The sequence below is a fragment of the Mobula hypostoma genome, chromosome 3, assembly GCF_963921235.1.
Source record: "Mobula hypostoma chromosome 3, sMobHyp1.1, whole genome shotgun sequence".
NCBI lineage: Eukaryota > Metazoa > Chordata > Chondrichthyes > Myliobatiformes > Myliobatidae > Mobula > Mobula hypostoma.
Genome location: NC_086099.1, coordinates 196,716,686 through 196,737,459, shown reverse-complemented (window position 1 = coordinate 196,737,459; position 20,774 = coordinate 196,716,686). Strand labels below are relative to the sequence as shown.

The 20,774-nt window shown below is 41.3% G+C and overlaps 1 non-coding gene across 1 annotated transcript; it reads right to left on the bottom strand.

Annotated features, from left to right (window-relative positions):
- Positions 1-12,155: 12,155 nt before the first annotated feature.
- On the bottom strand, positions 12,156-12,229 carry trnai-aau (transfer RNA isoleucine (anticodon AAU)). Its single transcript has one exon. It is a non-coding gene; the product is annotated as a tRNA-Ile (tRNA).
- Between the last annotated feature and the right edge of the window lie 8,545 nt (positions 12,230-20,774).

The following is a 20,774-nucleotide window of genomic DNA, read 5'->3' as shown; positions in this document are numbered from 1 at the left end:
CTGGACTCCCTCACCATGGGAAGCATCCTTTCCACATCTTCTATGTCTAGGCCTATCAACATTTGGAAGTTTTCAATGAGATCCCCCTTCATCTTTCTAAATTCCAACGAGTACATAGAGCGATCAAACATTCCTTGTATGATAATGCTTTCGTTCTCGGAATCATCCTTGTAAACCTCCTCTGAACCCTCTCCAATGCCAGTACATCTGTTCTTAGATGAGGAACCCAAAACTTTTCACAATAATCAAGGTGAGGCCTCAGCAGAGCATTATAAAGCCTCAGCATCACATCCCTGCTCTTGTATTCTAGACCTCTTGAAGTGAATGTGAACACTGCATTTGCCTTCCTCACCACCAACTCTACCTGCAAGTTACCCTCGAGGGTGTTCAAAACAAGGACTCCCAAGTCCCTTTGCATCTCAGATTTTTGGATTTTCTCCCCATTTAAAAAATAGTCTGCACGTTTATATCTACTACCAAACTGCATGACCATGAATTTTCTAACATTGTATTTAAATTGCCACTCTCTTGTCCATTCTCCCAGTCTGTAAGTCCTTCTTGCAGCCTACTTGTTTTCTCAACATTACCTGCCCTTCCACCAATCTTCATATCATCTGCAAACTTGGCAACAAAGCCATGTATTCCATCATCTAAATAATTTATATACAGCTTAAAAAGAAGCAGTCCCAACACCGACCCCTGTGGAACACCACTAGTCACTGCAGCCAACCAGACGAGAATATTTTTATTCCCACTCACTGCCTCCTACCAATCAGTTCTAACCATGTTACTAACTTTCCTGTAATACCATGGGGCTCTTAACTTGGTAAGCAGCCTCATGTGTGGCGCCTTGTCAAAGGCCTTCTGAAAGTCCAAATGTACAAATCCACTGCATCCCCTTTATCTATGCTACGTGCAATCTCCTCAAAGAATTCCAAAACATTTATCAGGCAAATTGTCCCTTAAGGAAACCATGCTGACTTTGTCCTATCTTGTCCTGTGTCTCCAAGTACTCCATAGCAGGTGGTGAAAAAGGCGAGTGGTATGCTGACATTCTTAGCAAGAGGATTTGAGTACAGGAGCAGGGAGGTACTACTGCAGTTGTACAAGGCCTTGGTGAGACCACACCTGGAGTATTGTGTGCAGTTTTGGTCTCCTAATCTGAGGAAAGACATTCTTGCCATAAAGGGAGTACAAAGAAGGTTCACCAGATTGATTCCTGGGATGGCAGGACTTTCATATGATGAAAGACTGGATTGACTAGGCTTATACTCGCCGAAATTTAGAAGATTGAGAGGCAATCTCATTGAAATGTATAAAATTCTAAAGGGATTGGACAGGCTAGATGCAGGAAGATTGTTTCCGATGTTGAGGAAGTCCAGAACGAGGGGTCACAGTTTAAGGATAAAGGGGAAGCCTTTTAGGACCGAGATGAGGAAAAACCTTTTCACACAGTGAGTGGTGAATCTGTGGAATTCTCTGCCACAGGAGACAGTTGAGGCCAGTTCATTGGCTATATTTAAGAGGGAGATAGAGATGGCCCTTGTGGCTAAAGGGGATCAGGGGTATGGAGCGAAGGCAGGTACAGGGTTCTGAGTTGGACGATCAGCCATGATCATACTGAATGGCGGTGCAGGCTCGAAGGGCCGAATGGCCTACTCCTGCACCTATTTTCTATGTTTCTATATTTCTATAACCTCATCCTTAACAATTGACTTCAAAATCTTCACAACCACTGAGGTTAGGCTAATTGGTTTACAATCTCCTTCCTGCTGCCTTCCTCCTCTCTTAAAAAGTGACATTTCCAATTTACCAGTCTTCTGGCACCAATACAGAGTCCAATGTATTTTGAAAGATCATTACTAATGCCTCCGCAATTTCACCACTACCTCTTTCAGAACCCTAGGGTGCAGTTCATCTGGTCTGGGTGACTTATCTACCCTTAGGTCTTTCACCTTTTTGAGCACCTTCTCCCTTGTAATAGTAACTGTACGCAGTAAGACGAAAGAGTTGATTGTGGACTTCAGGAAGGGTAAAATACAACCCTCAATTTTGGACCAAGCATTTTTGATATGGAAAATGAAAGGTATAACATGTTTTTGTAATTTATTTCTGGATAACTGTTTCATGTCTTTTGAACAGTTATCTAAGAAATTTGATTTGTCTAGATCCCATTTTTTTAGATATTTACATATAAGAAATTTTTTTAAATACTACGTTGCCTACCTTTCTGACTTCATACCCTACTGATATTACTGATAAAATTTTAGGTTTAAATCCGCTCCAGAAGGGATTAATGGCATTTATCTATGATATAGTTATGAAATTACAGCCAGGTATATCTGATAAAATTAAAAATGAATGGAAAAGGGAACTTCAACTTTGTCTACCTATAGAGAAATGGGATAAAATTTTTCAGTTAGTCAGTACGTCCTCTATATGTACTAAACATACACTAATACAATTTAAAGTAATGCACAGAGCCCATATGTCTGAAGATAAATTAGCCCGTTTTTATTCCCATATAAACCCTATTTGTGACAGATGTCACTCTGAGGTAGCTTCTTTAACTCATATGTTTAGGTCCTGTCCTCTTTTGGAAAAATATTGGAAAGATATTTTTGATATTATCTCAACAATTCTATGTTTTGATTTACAACCCCATTCTATTATGGCAATTTTTGGTTTGCCAATGGTAGAACATAGATCTTTGTCTTCTTCAGCCTGTTGGATGATAGCTTTTGTTACTTTAATGGCCAGAAGATCTATTTTATTGAACTGGAAGGAGACCAATCCTCCTACTACATTCCAGTGGTTTTCCCAAACTATATTAAGTTTAAATTTAGAAAAAATTAGAAGTGATATTTTTGATCCTTCGGTTAAATTTGAAGAAACTTGGAAACCTTTTATGCAACATTTTCATGTGATGTAATTTGACCTTTCCGAATCTTATTTATTAACTTAAAATATATGAATAGAGGAGCGGAGTTGACAACACTACTGAATGTGTTTGATTTGAGATATTGGTCCAGCCCTGTTTTGTTCCGTTTGCTTTTTTTGGGTTTAGTATTTAGTTCTTTTTTGGGGAGGGTTTTCTTTGTATATATATTTTTTTCTTTTTATTTCTTTTTCTTCTTTATGATTAATTTCATCATGAGTTTGGAAGTCTATGTTATTTGAAATCTTTTTTGTATATGTTTGTTAATAATAAGATTACTGTATTCCAATCTCTTTGTATCAACATTGTTACTTTGTTTATAATTTTGAAAACTAATAAAAAGATTCAGAAAGAAAGGAAGGGTAAGATGAAGGAACACATACCAATCCTCCTAGAGGGATCAGAAATGGAGAGAGTGAGCAGTTTGAAGTTCCTGGGTGTCAAGATCTCTGAGGACCTAACCTGATCCCAACATATCGATGCAGCTATAAAGAAAGCAAGACAGCATCTATACTTGATTAGGAGTTTGAAGAGAATTGGTATGTCAACAGATACACTCAAAAACTTCTATAGTTGTACTGTGGAGAGCATTCTGACAGGCTGCATCACTGTCTGGTATTGGGGGTAGGGGTGGGGGGCTACTGCACAGGACCAAAAGCTCCTGAGGATTGTAAATTTAGTCAGCTCCATCTTGGGTACTAGCCTACAAAGTACCCAGGATATCTTCGAGGAGTGGTGTCTCAGAAAGGCAGCATCCATTATTAAGAACCTCTAGCACCCAGAGCATACCCTTTTCTCACTGCAACCATCAGGGTGGAGGTACAGAAGCCTGAAGGCACACACTCAGCGATTCAGGAACAGCTTCTTCCCCTTTGCCACCTGATTCCTAAATGGACATTGAACCCTTGGACACTAACTCACTTTTTTAATATATATTATTTCTGCTTTTGTGCAATTTTTAATCTATTCAATATACATATACTGTAATTGATTTACTTATTTTTTCTTCAATATTATGTATTGCATTGAACTGCCGCTGCTAAGTTAACAAATTTCATGACACAAGCTGGTGATGATAAACCTGATTCTGATTCTCTTCCCTCACACCCCTCAACATCAGGCACACTGCTCGTGTCTTCCACAGTGAAGACTGATGCAAAATACTCATTTAGGTCATCTGCCATCTCCTTGGCCCCCGTTATCATTTCTCCAGCCTCATTTTCTAGAGGTCCTATATCGACTTTCATCTCTCTTTTAATTTTTTACATACTTGAAAATGCTTTCACTGTCCGCTTTGAATTTTTTTTTGCAAGCTTGCTTTCATGTTTAATCTTGTCAGGCTGTTTACTGGCAAATGTCTACTTAGTAAGTGGGAGGCCTTCAAAAGTAAAATTTTGAGAGCACAAAGCTTGTATATGCTTGTCAGAATAACAGGTAAAAAGGTAAGAGGTGTAGGGAAACTTGGATTTCAAGAGATATTGAGACCCTAGTTAAGATAAAAAAGGAGGTGCAATGCAGGTATAGGTAGGTAAGAAGAAATGAGGTGCTAATGAAGTATAAGAAATGCAAGAGAATATTTAAGAAAGAAATCAGGAAGGCTAAAAGATGGCATGAGGCTGCCTTAGCAGACAAAGTGAAGGAGAATCCTAAGGGACCCTACATCTATGTTAAGAGCAAAAGGATTGCAAGGGACAAAATTAGTCCTCTGTAGGATCAGATTGGTAACCTATGCGTGGAGCCGAAAGAGATGTGGGAGATTTTAAATGCATTTTTTGCATCTGTATTTACTCAGGAGATGGGCACAAAGTCTATAGAAGTAAGACAAAATGGCACCAACTTCATGGACTCAAAACAGATTACAAAGGTAAATTAGGAGTGAGGAGAAGATGGCAGCGCGACGCCACGCACGAGGCCGCTCCGAATGATATCGTATGTGTTAACTAGGGGGCCATGCACAATCTGGATTTGATGGAGACAGCCGTGAGAATCACGGAGGAACATCTGGAGTAACTTCTGAAATACCTGCTTCGCTGCCGCTGCTACTGTGCGATTGAGAATCTCCAGAGCGGAAGGCCCCAAATCCTCGGCTTTGCCTATTGCCTGTTGCCAGGGCCGGGGCCGAAGTGCTCGGCAGAGATGGTGCTCGGTGTCAGAGAGCTGGTTGGAGGCTCGGAGTTTTCGGACAGACTCAGAGTCGGACTGTGGTCGGATGCTTCCAGGATGCTGCATCAGTAAGTTTGCGGCAGTGGAGGTTCACCGTCTGTGTGAGATGATGGGACTTTCGAGAGACTTTGAGACTTTTACCGTGCTATGGTCTGTTCTTATCAAGTAACGGTATTGCTTTGCACTGTTGTAACTATATGTTATAATTATGTGGTTTTTGTCAGTTTTTAAGTCGGTTTGTCATGTCTTTTTGTGATATCATTCTGGAAAAACATTGTATCATTTCTTAACCCATGCATTACTAAATGACAATAATCCTCATAACCTCATAATCCTCATAATCTAAAATCTAATCTAAAAACTAGGTTGTATAAATCCCCAGGGCCTGATAAGGTGTTCCCTTGGACCCTACAGGAGGCAAGTGCAGAAATTGCCAGAGCCCTAGCAGAGATACTTAAATCATCCTTTGTGACAGGTGAGGTTCCAGAGTATTGGAGGATAGCCAAAGTTGTTCCACTGCTTAGGACAGGCTCTAAAATAAAACCAAGAAATTATCGGCCAGTAAGCCTGACATCAGTAGTGGGAAGGTTATTGGAAGGCATCCTAAGGAAACAGATGTATGAGTGTTTGGATAGCCATGGACCAATCAAGGGTAGTCAACGCGGCTTCGTGCATGGTAGGTCATGTCTAGCCAATCTCATCGAGTTTTTCGAGGAAGTTACCAGGAAAGTGGATGAAGGCAGGGCAGTGCATGTGTTCTACAAGGTTTGGCAAGGTCCTGCATGGGATTTGGTCAAGAAGGTTCAGTTATTTCTCATTCAAGATGAAGTAGTAAATTGGTTTAGAAGTTGGCATTGTGGGAAAAGTCAGGGAGTGGTGGTGGATGGTTGTCTGTCTGACTGGAGGCCTGTGACTAATGGAGTGCCACAGGGACTGGTGCTGATTTTGTTGTTGTTTATCATCTCTATTAATGATCAGGATGATAATATTGTTAACTGGACCAGCAAATTTGAGGATAACACCAAGATTAGGGGTGTAGTGGACAGCAAGAAAGACTATCAACTCTTGCAGCAAGATATGGATCACCTGGAAAAATGGGCAGAAAAATGACAGATAGAATTTAATGCAGACAAGTGCGAAGTGTTGCACTTTCGTAGGACCAGTGAGGGTAGGTCTTACACAATGTGTGGTGGGGCACTGAGGAGTGTGGTAGAACAAAGGGATCCAGAAATACTGGTCCATAATTCATTGAAATTGGCATCATACATGATAGGGTTGTAAAGAATGCTTTTGGCACATTGGCCTTTGTAAATCAAAGTATTGAGTACAGGAGATGGGATGTTATGTTGAAGTTGTATAAGATATTGGTGAGGCCTAATTTGCAGTATTGTGTACAGTTTTGGTCACCTTATTTACATTAAAAATGTCAATAAGGTTGAAAGAGTACAAAGACAATTTACAAGAATGTTGCTGGGTCTGGAGTACCTGAGTTATATGGAAAGATTGAATAGGTTAGAACTTTATTTCTTGGAATGTAGAAGACTGAGAGGTGTACAAAATAATGAGTGTATAAATTGGGTAAATGCAAGCAGGTTTTTTCCACTGAAGTTGGGTGGAACTTCAAATAGACGTGATGGGTTAAGGGTGAAAGGTGAAAGGTTTAAGGAGAACATGAGGGGAAACTTCTTCACTCAGTGCATCGCGAGAGTGTGGAACAAGCTGCCGGCACAAATGGCACATGCGAGCTCGATTTCAACGTTTAAGAGAAGTTTGGATAGGTACGTGGATGGTAGGGGTATGGAGAGCTGTGGTCCTGTTGCAGGTTGATGGGAGTAAGCAGTATAAATGGCCAGGCACGGACTGGATGGGCTGAAGGGCCTGCTTCAATAACTCTAGGACTCAATAAAGTTGGAGAGAAGTAACTTTGTTTACATGTTTGTTTATCAATGTTTTTCACTTGAACTTTCCTTCTGGACATTTAATAAAAAATAAGTGACCCTTAGTTTACTAAGATTATAAGTGATAGCGATAGATTTGGTTAGATTTTTCTAAGATGATGTATTCCGGAGATAATTCTAAAAATTGAATTGTGCTTGTGCTTGAGTGTATGAATTGCAACAAGGCTTTGTTCTCAGGCATTTTCTGTGTAAGGTGCAATGGTAGAGCCCTCAGCTTTGTCAAGTACTCCTCTCATTTGTCCCACAAACTCTTTGACCTCTTACCATCAGGCAGAAAATTCCACAGTATCAGAACAAGGGCTGGGTATATAGCTTCTCCCCCAGGCTGTGAGACTTCTGACCACCATGCCACCACCCAGAACACACTATTTACGACAGAGCCAGTAACATTATACGGTTGTATATTTAACAATATGTCACAAATGCACTTTATGTCAACTTGTACAGTACACTTGCAGAATATTTTATTATCTGTAAATATTTTTGTGTTAGTATTATTTTATGTGGTATATATGGTATATGTACTGTGTTTTGCACCGTGATCCCAGAGGAACCTTGTTTCTTTTGGCTGTATTGACTATGACAATGACAATAAACTTGAACTTGAACTAAATCAATATTAATTGCAGACACTAAGAGCTGCCGAGGAAAGAACTATTATAAGACGTCGGGACACAGAAAGGCATGAAAGGATTCAATTCTGTTAAAATTTCTGTTTGAGAGGTTGGTCATGACTGGAATGACCTCCTGCCTCAGCAAGGACCTGGACCCATTGCAATTTGCCTGTCGCCACAACAGGTCAACGGCAGATGCAATCTCAATGGCTCGCCACACAGCTTTAGACCACCTGGACAACACAAACGCCTACGTCAGGATGCTGTTCATCGACTATAGCTCTGCATTTAATACCATCATTCCCACAACCCTGATTAAGAAGGTGCAGAACCTGGGCCTCTGTACCTCCCTCTGCAAATGGATCCTCAACTTCTTAACTGGAAGACCACAACCTGTGTGGATTGGTGATAACGTAACCTCCTCACTGACGAACAACACTGGCGCACCTCAGGGGTGTGTGCTTAGCCCACTGCTCTACTCTCTATATACCCATGACTGTGTGGCTAAGCATTGTTGGTAGAATCTCAGGTGATGACCAGAGGGCATAAAAGAGTGAGATATACCAACTAGTGGAGTGGTGTCGCAGCAACAACCTGGCTCTCAGTCAGTAAGACGAAAGAGCTGATTGTGGACTTCCGGAAAGGTAAGAAAAAAGAACACATACCAATCCTCACAGAGGGATCAGAAGTGGAGAGAGTGAGCAGTTTCAAGCTCCTGGGTGTCAAGATCTCTGAGGATCCAACCTGGTCCCAACGTATCGGTGTAGTTATAAAGAAGGCAAGACAGCGGCTATACTTGATTAGGAGTTTGAAGAGATTTGGTATGTCAACAAATACACTCAAAATGTTCTATAGATGTATCGTGGAGAGCGTTCTGACAGGCTGCATCACTGTCTGGTATGCGGGGGGGGGGGGAACTACAGCACAGGACTGAAAGAAGCTGCAGAGGATTGTAAATTTAGTCAGCTCCGTCTTGGGTACTAACCAGGACATCTTCAAGGAGCGGTGTCTTGGAAAGGCAACGTCCATTATTAAGGACCTCCAGCACCCAGTGCATGCCCTTTTCTCGCTGCTGCCATCGGGTAGAAGGTACAGAAGCCTGAAGGCACACACTCAGCGATTCAGGAGCAGCTTCTTCCCCTCTGCCATCCGATTCCGAAATGGACATTGAACCCTTGGACACTAGCTCAGTTTTTTAATATATAGTATTGCTGTTTTTTGCACTATTTTTAATCTATTCTATATACTTATACTGTAATTGATTTAGTTATTTATTATTATTATTTTGTTTTGTGTTTTTTTCTTTTGTATCATGTATTGCATTGTACTGCTGCTGCTACGTTCACAAATTTCAGGTCTCATGCTGGTGATAATAAACCTGATTCTGAAGTCTGATAACTTCCTAAACTACCACTAGCTTCAATTTGAAAGCAAAAACTGGATATTAAATATCTGAGATAGGAACACATTGATAGATAAGCATCCTCTGTGGAAAGTGAAACAGTTATCATTTCAGATTAATGATGTTTCACCAGAACAACACTTCAAAAAAACTTCATAAGTTGCAGAGACAAGCAGAGGTTCAGAGTGAAAAAGTGGATATTTAACACTAACAAGAATAATTTCTTTGGAGATGAAATGTGTAATTACGACAATAGAGGAAGATGAATAACTCATCCGGAAATATACAGTCCCTTGTAAAAGTAGTCGGCCTCCAACTTCTTTGTTCATAAAAATTATTATTATAACCCTCTCCTTGCCTGCCAATCGCCTCCCTCTGGTATTCTTCCCCCTGTTTCTCACTTCCATGGCCTTCTGCCCTCTGCTATAAAATTCCCCCTTAACCAGCCCTGTATTTCTTTCACCAATCAATTTCCCAGCTCTTTACTTCGCCCCTCCCCATCCCAGTTTCACCTATCGCCTTCCTCCCCACCCTTCTAACTTTGTCTCCTCAAACTTTCTTCTCCAGACCTGCTGAAGGGTCTCGGCCCAAAATGTCGACTGTACTCGTTTCCACAGATGCTGCCTGGCCTGCTGAGTTCTTCCAGCATTTTGTGTGTGTTGCTTGGATTTTCATCATCTGTAGATTTTCTCTTGTTTGTAAAAGCAGTAAGAGGTGATTCAACAAAGTACTGAGCAAAGGGGGGGGGTGAATACTTTGGAACTGCTGACATTTCAGTTTTTGAACGTTTAGTTTTTCATGCTTTACAATTTTCTGTGTTTTTTTTTCTCCAAAAAGTTCAAAGTAATTTTATTATCAAAGTACACAATGTCACCATGTACAATCCCAAGATTCATTTTCTTGTGGGTCTACTCAATAAATCCATAGAATAATAACTACAACAGAATCAACAAAAGACTGCAGCATTCAACCACAGTGCAGAAGACAACAAACTATACAAATACAAATAGAAAGAAATAATAATAATAAATAAGCAATAAATATCGAGAATATGAGATGAAGAGTCCTTGAAAGTGAGTTCACTGGTTGTGGAAACATTCCAATGATGGGGCAAGTGAAGTTAAGTGAATCATCCCCTCTGGTTCAAGAGCCTGATGGTTGAGGGTAGTAACTGTTCTTGAACCTGGTAGTGTGAGTCCTGAAGCTCCTATACTTTCTTCCTGATGGCAGCAGCAAGAAGAGAGCATGTTCTGGGTGGTGGGGGTCCCTGGTGATGGATGCCATTTTCCTGCAACAGCATTTCACGTAGATGTGCTCAGTGGCCGTATTCACCACTTTTTGCATGATATTCCGTTCAAGGGTACTGGTGTTTCCATACCAGGCTGTGATGCAACCAGTCAATATACCCTCCACCACACATCTATAGAAGTTTGGCGAAGGTTTAGATGTTGTGCCGAATCTTCGCAAACTCCTTAGAAAGTATAGCGCTGCCGTGCTTTCTTCATAATTACACTGACGTGCTAGCCCAGGACAGGTCCTCCGAAATAACAACACCGAGGAATTTAAAGTTGAGGACCCTCTCCACCTCTGATACTCCGATGAGAACTGGTTCATGGACCTTAGGTTTCCTTCTCCTGAAGTCAATAACCAGCTCCTTGGCCTTGAGTAAGAGGTTGTTGTGGTAGCACCACTCAGCCAGACTTTCAATCTCCACCACCTTTGATTTGGCCTACAACAGTGGTGTCATCAGCAAACTTGAATATGCCATTGGAGCTGTACTTAGCCACACAGTCATTAGTGTAAAGCGAGTAGAGCAGGAGTCCAAACACACAGCTTAGTGGTGCATCTGTGCTGATGTAGCCAATCCGAACTGACAAGTGAGGAAATCGAGGATCCAATTGCACAAGGAGGTATTGAGGCCAAGGTTTTGGACATTATTGATTAGTTTCACAAATAAAATAACAATTCTCAATTAAATTGATCAAAATCCCTGGCTGTGAAACTCATTTATGTGAACAAATGGTTGGGGCTGAATACTTTTACAAGCATTGTAAGATAAAATATAAAATAAAACAAGTCAAAAGCCTGGAATGGCTGCTTTTTTATTCCTCACAATGAATGATCAGATATATGTTTCTATTATACTGAGGTTATAGTGGGACATTGATGATGCAAAACTGGGCTGAAAAGTGGCAGATGAAGTTCAACCCAGATAAATATGAAGTGATTCATTTTGGTAGGTCAAATATGATAGCGGAATGTAATATTAATGGTAAGACTCTTCGCAGTGTGGAGGATCAGAGGGATCTTCAGGTCTGAGTCCATAGAACACTCAAAGCTGCTGCACAGATTGACCCTGTGGTTAAGAAGGCAGACAATGCATCGGCCTTCATCAATCGTGGGATTGAGTTTAGGAGCAGAGAGGTAATGTTGCAGCAATATAGGACCCTGGTCAGACCCCACTTGGAGTACTGTGTTCAGTTCTGGTCGCCTCAGTACAGGAAGGATGAGGAAACCATAGAAAGGGTGCAGAGGAGATTTACAAAGATGTTGCCTGGATTGGGGAGCATGTCTTATGGGGATAGGTTGAGTGAACTCGGCCTTTTCTCCTTGGAGAGACAGAGGATTAGAGGTGTATAAGATGATGAGAGGCATTGATCGTGTGGATAGTCAGAAGCTTTTTTCCAGGACTGAAATGGCTAGCACGAGAGGGCACAGTTTTAATGTACTTGGAAGTAGGTACAGTGGAGATGTGAGGGGTTAAGTTTTTTACACAGAGAGTGGTGGGTACGTGGAATGGGCTGCCAGCAGTGGTGGTGGAGGCGGATACGATAGGGTCGTTTTAAAGACTCCTGGACAGGTACATGGAACTTAGGAAAATAGAGGTCTATGGGTAACCTTAGGTAATTTCTGAGGTAAGGACATGTTCGGCACAGCTTTGTGAGCTGAAGGTCCTGTATTGTGCTGTAGGATTTCTGTGTTCAGTTACTGCAGATGTAAGAAATGTGTGAAATAAATGTATGTTTGTTTGTCGAGCTAGTTGAATGATTTGTATGTGTGGATTTAAAAAAATGATTTCTTGGCCCGTACGGGGATCGAACCCGCGACCTTGGCGTTATTAGCACCACGCTCTAACCAACTGAGCTAACCGGCCAATCTGTGTCCAATGTTTAACCGGAGATAATTTATACAAATTCTCAATTATGTCAAGCAAGTTTTTTATATTTTATTATTGCAAAAATACTTTCAAAGATGATTAGATGTATGTGTTTCTCCTTTCAGACCTGCACCATCTGGTGGTCATGGTGTGCATGTAACATATGTTAAATTAATGTTTGTGCAGTACTCTCCATTTGTATCTTGCGTATTTGCAGCTCACCTTCCATGAAATTTAATTTATTGCAACCTTGCAACTATCGGACACGAGATGCCTCTTACTTTCAGTTTAATTTATGAAATGTATTTCACCTTCCTAAATGTGTTCTGATCTACTCATGGGGTGGTAACTCCATATTCTGCCCTCTGCTGTTCAAAGTTTCTTTTAGTGGGCTGTAACACATATGGAAAGTACCGGCTCTGACATTGGAGTCGCTTCTAATACCAAAAGTGATTTCACTGCTTTCTTGTAATTACAAAATAGACTGAAGTTCTGATGAATAGTTTCTGCCTATACTGATCGTTCTCTCCATCGATGCTGCATGCCCTGCTGAGATCTACCAGTACCTTGTGTGCGTTGCTCTGGATTGTAACAGTATCTGCAGAATCTTTTGTGATATTGAATTATATACCCCTGAGTTTTTAATGAATCCAATAATTTTTCAAAAAGATTTTATTCTTAAAATCTGCAGTAATGCATTTTAATGTGCCATTGTTTCCTTTACCGTACTAATTACTTGCAAAGTGTCAAAGTCATTAGCATCTCATCTTCAAATAATGCAGCAGTGAATTTTTTGAAAGGCTAAAATTTGGGCAAAGGGGGCAGCTACACTTTGCTGCTGCTGCTGCCTGTGTTTTATGTCAAGCCTGGGTGCTGGCAAGCCTCAGCTTCTTGGTGTGAATCAATCAGTGATGTTCATGAAAAAGTTGTATTTAGTTTCTTTCAACTGTTTATTTCCCTGTCATTACTAAATGCACCAAAACTGAAAAAGAATTTTAGAACTTTTTTGTATTATTTCATTCCATGTCATTTATTTTTTAGTCTTTGAAAGTTGTTTTTAACAGCAGCAAGGTGTCAAAACCACTAGGGTAATACGGTAAACAATTTGCAGTTTATTGTGCCTTTCAGGAGTGCTACGTATTAGAGGCCTTCATCATGGCCCATTCTACAGGCGAAGCAGTAATTGAATGCTTCTGTGAGATTAATTAGGGAGCTATGTGTGTAAAGGAAGTGCATGAGATTGAGCACATTCCAGCTTTTATTTCCCAGAGGGTCTTGAGGCTTTTGCAAATTGTACAATGTTGAGATATGGAAGGTGCTGAATTCTGGAATAAGTGATGAAGGGTCATGAAGTATTGGAGCACATGAGATTGGTGATCATGCAGGTTAGTATCTATCTATCTATCTATCCATCTATCTCTCTCCCCTCTCTCTCTCTCTATCCCCCTCTATTTTTCTCTCTCCCTCTCTCTTGTGCATACCCTTCTTTCCAACACTCCCTCCCTACCCCAAGCATCTTGCTTCCCCGTTTCTTTCCCCTGCCCTACCTAGTTCCATTTGCCTATCATCCACTCTACAGACTCAGCCACTCTGCCACACACTCTACCACACACTCTACCAGACATCCCACTCTGCAAAAACTCATTTCAGGGAGGTAGCACCATCAATTTGCGGGAGACTTCTGGGAGAGGTGGGATGTCTGCAATAGAGTATCTCTTTAGCAGCTCGCCAGCTAGTTTAAATAACGTTAGCTATGCTAATGAATGAATGACACCTGTTAAACTCACCTCAACATGTCTTTTACAGTCTTAACCCACAATAGAAAAGTTATTGTTGCAAACAGCGCAGTGAGCAACACTGTCATTATTTTGACCCCTATTAGGCAGGGGTACACTTTAGTGTAGTCTGGGGTGACGTACGTTTTATATATTTTTTGGAACACTCTGCCATGGCGCGCTCTCAATCGCATGCTCTCTCTCTCTCTCTCTCGTGGTCGCTCACACGCTCTCGCTTGCTTTCTGGCTGCTTGCTCACTCTCTCTCGCTTTCTCGCTCGCGCGCTTGCTTGCCTTCGCTCTCGCTCACGCTCTCTCTCGTGGTCGCTCTCTTGCTTTTCTCTCGCTCGCTCTCAAAAAAATTGATTTCCGTGATATTGTATATAATTTGCGGGCGTCAGGGAGCCACTATTAATATGCGGGAGACTCCCGGAAGTTCCAGGAGAGGTGGGATGTCTGCTCTACTGACTCAGTCACCTCTCCCAAGTGTTCCTTGCTTATTTGGTCCAATTGGCTTATGGTGGACTAGAATGTTATAGCCAAAACAGAAACATGGCTAAGAGTAAGTGAGGAGGGTGTGTTGCACTTAGAAACAAGTCGGGGTGGAACACTCTATCGGGGTTATATTGCTGTATCAGAGAATCCCCAATAGTCGGTAGGAACTAGAGGAGCAGCAATATAGAGAAATTGCTCATAGCTGAAAGAATAATTGGGCTTTGTGGGAGATTTTAATTTCCTCAGTAATTAATAGCTATCCAAAGGGTCTGTTCAGGGCAGAAGTTTCCCGAGTTAATACATAGAGGAGCAATTCTGGACCTTCTCTTCGGGATTGAGGCAGGGCAAGAAATGTAGGTGGCAGTCAAGGAGCACTTTGGCTCTAATGACTATAATTCTATTTGTTTTAAGGTAGTGTTCAAACTTCAAAGTAAATGTATTATCAAAGTAAGAATATATTGCCCTAGACTACTCTGAGATTTATTTTCTTCCAGGCATTCACAGTAGAACAAAGAAAACAATACAAATGATGAGCAGCATCTGCAGGAGGAAACAAATTGCCATTATTTCAGTTCAAAACCCTGCATCAGGGCTGAGAGTGGAGATTCGAGATGACCAGTGTACAGAGAAGAAGGGGAATAGCAAGAAAGGACTCCAAGGCAATTGGTGGACTGAAGAGCAACTTAAGAGGCAACTTTTTCACATAGAGGTTCATGGGGTAAGTAGTGCCAGGTAGGAGAGGTGAGTGGGGCTGGTCTGTGTCAGATAGATGGAGGCAGACACAGGGAGGAAAAAGTAAAAACAAGATTGAGGATGGGAGTGTGCCACAGGGGTCTGTGTCGGTATCTTTGTTGTTTATTATTTGCAAATGCACAAGGCTTACTCAGTAAGTATGCTGGTGGTATGAAATGACGAAGTGTTGTTGATATTGAAGAAGGATGTCCTTGATTACAAAGAGATCTTTATCAGTATGCCAAGGAGCGGCAAATGGATTTCAATACAGATAAGATTGAAGTGATGTATTTTGGAAAGTCAAACCAGCCTGTAGACCTATGTTATCAATGGTCTGGCATTTGGGGTGTCATGGAACAGAGAAACTTAGGGATTCAAGTGCATACTGTAGTTTGTTGAACACAGCAGCCTCACAAGTTAACAGGGCAGTGAAAAAGACACCTGGCATGCCAATCTTCATCAGTCAGGGCACTAAGTATAGGATATGCAACATCATGTTGCTTGCATAGGTCTTTGATGAGGCTGCCCTTGGATTATTACTTACAGATCTTAGTCACCTTGTTTTGAGGAAAGAAATGGTTACAACTGGAAAGAATGCAGAAAAGATTTACAAGGATGTTGCCAGTATCAGAGTGCCTGCGAAGAAGAGGTTGGCTAGGCTAGATCTTTATTCATTGGTACATGAATGAGAGGCAACTTGATAAAGATGTTTAATATTATGTGAAGTATAGATAAGGCAGATTTCACCAGGGTAGAGTATCCAAAATGAGATTTGGGGTGAGAGGGGAAAGATTTAAATGGATCTAGGAAGCAACTTTTTCACGTCGAGGTTCATGAATTTCTGGAATTAGCTCCTAGAGGAAGTGGTTGAGGCAGGTACAATAGTATAATTCAAGAAGAACTTGGAGAGGCAAAAGGAGGGGAGAGACTTAGGGGAATATGAGCTGAACACAGGAAATTGTAACTAGCTTGTTGGTCCTTGTTTGGTGTGGATTTGATTGGCTGAAGGGCCTGTATCCATGCTGTATTGCTCTACGACTCCAACTCTCAGATTCATTAATTTATCACACATACATTGAAGTGTGCCGTTTGTGATGACAACCAACACAACCTAAGGATGTGCTGAGGGCAGCATGCAAGTGTTGCCACACATTGTGGTGCCAACATAGCATGTTCACCATGTTGGAAAAACCAACAAACAAACAACAAAAACAACAGCAGCAAAACAAGCCGCTTCCCTCCGTCGCACACACACGGACTATGATTTGACCCAAGGACAGGCAACCTTCAGTGCATTCAGGCTCGTAGGCATTGGGCCTTTAACTTTCCCAGCAGACAACAGAGACTTGCAGATCCAGGCTTCAGCCATTGGGCCTTGATTCTGGACTTCTGGACTCCTGATGGAACTTAGGTCTTTGATCTTTGGTACCAATCCCAGCAATCATCAATGGGGTTTCAGGAAGAGGATCCCAAACTCCTGGCCTCAATCTCTGGACTTGTAAATGATGAAACCCTGAACACTAGGCCTCAAACTCTGATCTTGCCAACTTACATACCTGGGAGACGTCACTAGTGCTTGTGCCTCCTGCATCTATAACTTTTACCACTTTCCTTCTTATCAGATTTTATTCTACAGCCCTTTGTTATCTCTACTATCAGTCTCTGTTGCTATCTCCACCTTTCCCTCCCCCACCAGCTTCATCTCTTCTCACCTGGATGCACCCAGTTCCAGCCTCACCACTTTATGCTGGCCACTTCCCCTTTACGCTCTCTATCCCGATGCAGGGTCTCAATCTGAAACATCTTTCGGCCTACACGCAGACATCCCATCCTGCAAAAACTCATTTCAGGGAGGTAGCACCATCAATTTGTGGGAGACTCCAGGAACTTCCGGGAGAGGTGGGATGTCTGCAATAGAGTAGCTCCTTAGCAGCTAGCCAACTAGTTTAAATAACATTAGCTATGCTAATAAACGAATGACACCTGTTAAACTCACCTCAACATGTCTTTTACAGTCTTAACCCGCCATGAGCAATAGAAAAGTCACTGTTGCAAACAGTGCAGCGAGCAACGCTGTCATTATTTTGACCCCTATTAGGCAGGGGTACACTTTAGTGTAGTCTGGGGTGACGTACGTTTTATATTTTCTTTTTTTGGAACACTCTCGCTCTTGCTCTCGCTCTCTCTCTCTCGCGCGTGCGCTCTCTCACTCGTGGTCGCTCTCACTTGCGCTTGCTCCCTCACGCTTGCTTTCTTGCTCTCACGCTGTCTCTTGTGGTTGCTTTCACTCTCGCTTGCTGTCTCGCGCTGGCTTACTTGCTCCTGCGCTCGCTCTCTCGCTTTTTCTCACACGTTCTCTCACACTCGCTCTCAAAAAAATCAATTTCCGGGACATTGTATATAATTTGCGGGCATCAGGGAGCCACTATTAATATGCGGGAGACTCCTGGAACTTTTGGGAGAGGTGGGATGTCTGTACACGGAGCTTTCTTTGCAAAACAACTTTATATAAGTTAAGGAAAGCAGTGTACTTGATCAAAGGTACAATTAGACAGGACAATATCTTCAATTTATATATTTTGACATCAAAGTAGGATACTGACTCAGACACAACGAGATTAGGGTTGTCCAGTAAAAGTTTAGTCAATGAGTTTGCCTTCATTTACTCTGCTATCCGATTCCTAAATGGACATTGAACCCATAAACACTACTTCACTTTTTATATTATTTCTGTTTATCACTATTTTTAATCTATTTAATGTACATATGTATACTCACAGTAATCGATTTTCTTAATTATTTTCCTTTCTATATTATCATGTATTACATTGTACTGCTGCTGCTAAGTTAACAAATTTCATGACACATGCCAGTGATAATAAACCTGATTCTGATTCTGATTAAACAGTTTCAAGCACAAAGAGAACTTGAGGAATGTAATATCAGGCCTGAAAGATGTAGACCTTAAGATATTGCTGACAAAATAGAGCAATTAAATTCAGGGATTCGCAAGAGGCCAGCTTTGGAGAAGGACACCTTTTACAGAAGATGGGAGGAGCCATCAGAGAAAATCTTAAGTTGACACTATAGGAATTGCGAGGCAACAGTACGAATTTTGAAACTGAGGTATGAGAGCTGAGATGCATTAGCTAGCAATGCAGATATGGAGAAAACATTGATGATAACTGGTCAGAGAAGAGCTGAATGTAATACCATCCTGGCAGACATCTGACATCTGTTGGAAAGCGTGCTCAAGTGGAGAAGACAAAGGAGTGAAGGATTATTTTTATCACTGTAACAAACCACAACTTCTGATCTACCAATGGGTAGTTTCTGTAGGAACTATTTGTACAATTGATGCTTGCCATTTGATCACTAATTTAATTGGTTTGGCTCAACATTGTGGGCCAAAGGTCCTGATGCTGTGCTGTACTGTTCTGTTCTATGTACTTGCCTTCATTTCTATTCAGAATGTAGAGGATTGTCTTGTTGATTAGTCCTGTTGAAGGGTATTGGCCTGAAATGTCGACTGTTCACTATTTTCCATAGATGCTGCCTGACCTACCAAGTTCCTCCAGCATTTTGTTTGTGTTGCTTTGTTTTTCCAGCATCTGTAGATTTTCTTGTGTTGGTTGACTAACTTAGAAATCAATTTTGGCAGATGCATAGATGATTTATCTTCATTGCTGCAGAAATACCTTTCGCTGAGTCCAGTGAAAAGCCCAATCTGAAGTGACAAACAAGAGATTAGCAATATTGAACATTTATGCCATAAATTATTCCAATAAATTATTGAAGTCTTGAGTTCGAAATCAGCCAATTGACCATTAAACCCACTTCACCCATATCAAAGGTCAGAGGAACAACATTTATACACTTCACCTCTGATCTCAGATTGATGCTCATGAGTATAGTCCTTACAAAATAGCATTTCCCAGTTACAGGTATTTGGGTTCATCTGATGTCACAATGTCAATGCCAAGAATTACATCAATTTTAAGGAGCTCCCCAATTACACAACCATTAACAGAGATTAGAATATGTAAAAGAGACAAAGGAGACAGTGAATGATGGAATCTGGAGCAACAAACGACCTGCTGGAGAAACTCAAGAGGTTGAGCAACATTTATGGGGTGTGGGGAAGGGGAAAGACCTGTTGCTATGTTAAATTGAAACCCTGAAAAAGGATGAATGGAAAGAGAAGAGATAGCCAGAATGAAGAATAGAGGAGGAGGGGTGAGACAAATGAAAGAGGTGATTGGGAGAGAGGGTTTGTTGGAGAATGACAGACAGATTGAGTCAGATAGGGGAGGGGGAGGAGAGATCTTGGGGATAGAGGCAGGTAAATGACAGATGAAGGCAGACAAAAAAAGAGGAAGGCGGAGGCACCTGTCAGAGGCTGCTTAGCAGGAACATGAAGGCTGCCAGTGCTGGAACCTGACAAGTAAGATGCATGGGATCCAAGGTGACTTAGTTATTTGGATTCAGAAGTAGCCAATCCATAAAAGCCAGAGATTAATAGTCAAAAGGACTTACTCTAATGATGAGTGAGGTTCTGCAGGGATCCATATCAGGACCTCTGCTGTTTGTCATGTACAGCATATAAATGATTAGGATGAAAATGTGGATGGGTGAGTTAGTAAATATGCAGATGATATAAAGATTAGTGGTGTTATGAAGAATGTAGAAGATTGCCAAAGGAATCAGTGGGATGTACATTAGATCAGTTGCAGATCTTGGCAGAGAAATGGAATGGCAGGTGGAGTTTTATCCAGACAAATGAGAGAGAACGCAGTTTGGGAGTACAAATGGCAAGTCCCTTTTCAGAGTTGATGTACAGAGGAAACATGGGGTCTATAGCTCCCTGAAAGTGGTTGCACAGGTTGATATGGTGGTAAAGAAGGCATATGTTTGCATTTATTAGTCAAAGATTTGAGCTTGAGTTATTTAGTTATGTTGCACTTTATTAAACTTGCTTAGGCCATATCTGGAGTATTGCATTCAGTTGTGATTGTCACATTATAGGAAGGATGTGGAGGATTTGCAAGGGTGTACAAAAAAGTTTACCTGGATACAGCCAGCATTAGAGTGCACAGATTATGAGGAGAGGCTGGACAAACCTTAGTTACCTTTTCTAGGGTGGTGGAGGCTCAGAGAAACCTGATATTTTTTGAAGTACAGTGTAAGATTTAAAGATGGCGTAGACAGGTGGTATCTTTTCCCAATGGTCAAAATGTCTAATAACAGAGGGCATGCACTTAAGGTGTGAATAGGTAAGTTCAAAGGAGGTGTGTGGAATAAATTTTTTACACAGAGGGTGGCAGATGCCTGGAATGTGTTGCCAGGGATGGTAGTAACAGAGGCATTTAAGAAGCTCTTCGATCAAAACATGAATGTGAAGAGAATAGAGGGATATGTTCATTTTATAGACGTGTTCAATTAGGCATTTAAATACTAGTTTAATTTGTTTCTGTGTTGTACTGTTCTATGCTTTGCTCTACCCCATTGGTGTTAAGACCATAAGACCATAAGACATAGGAG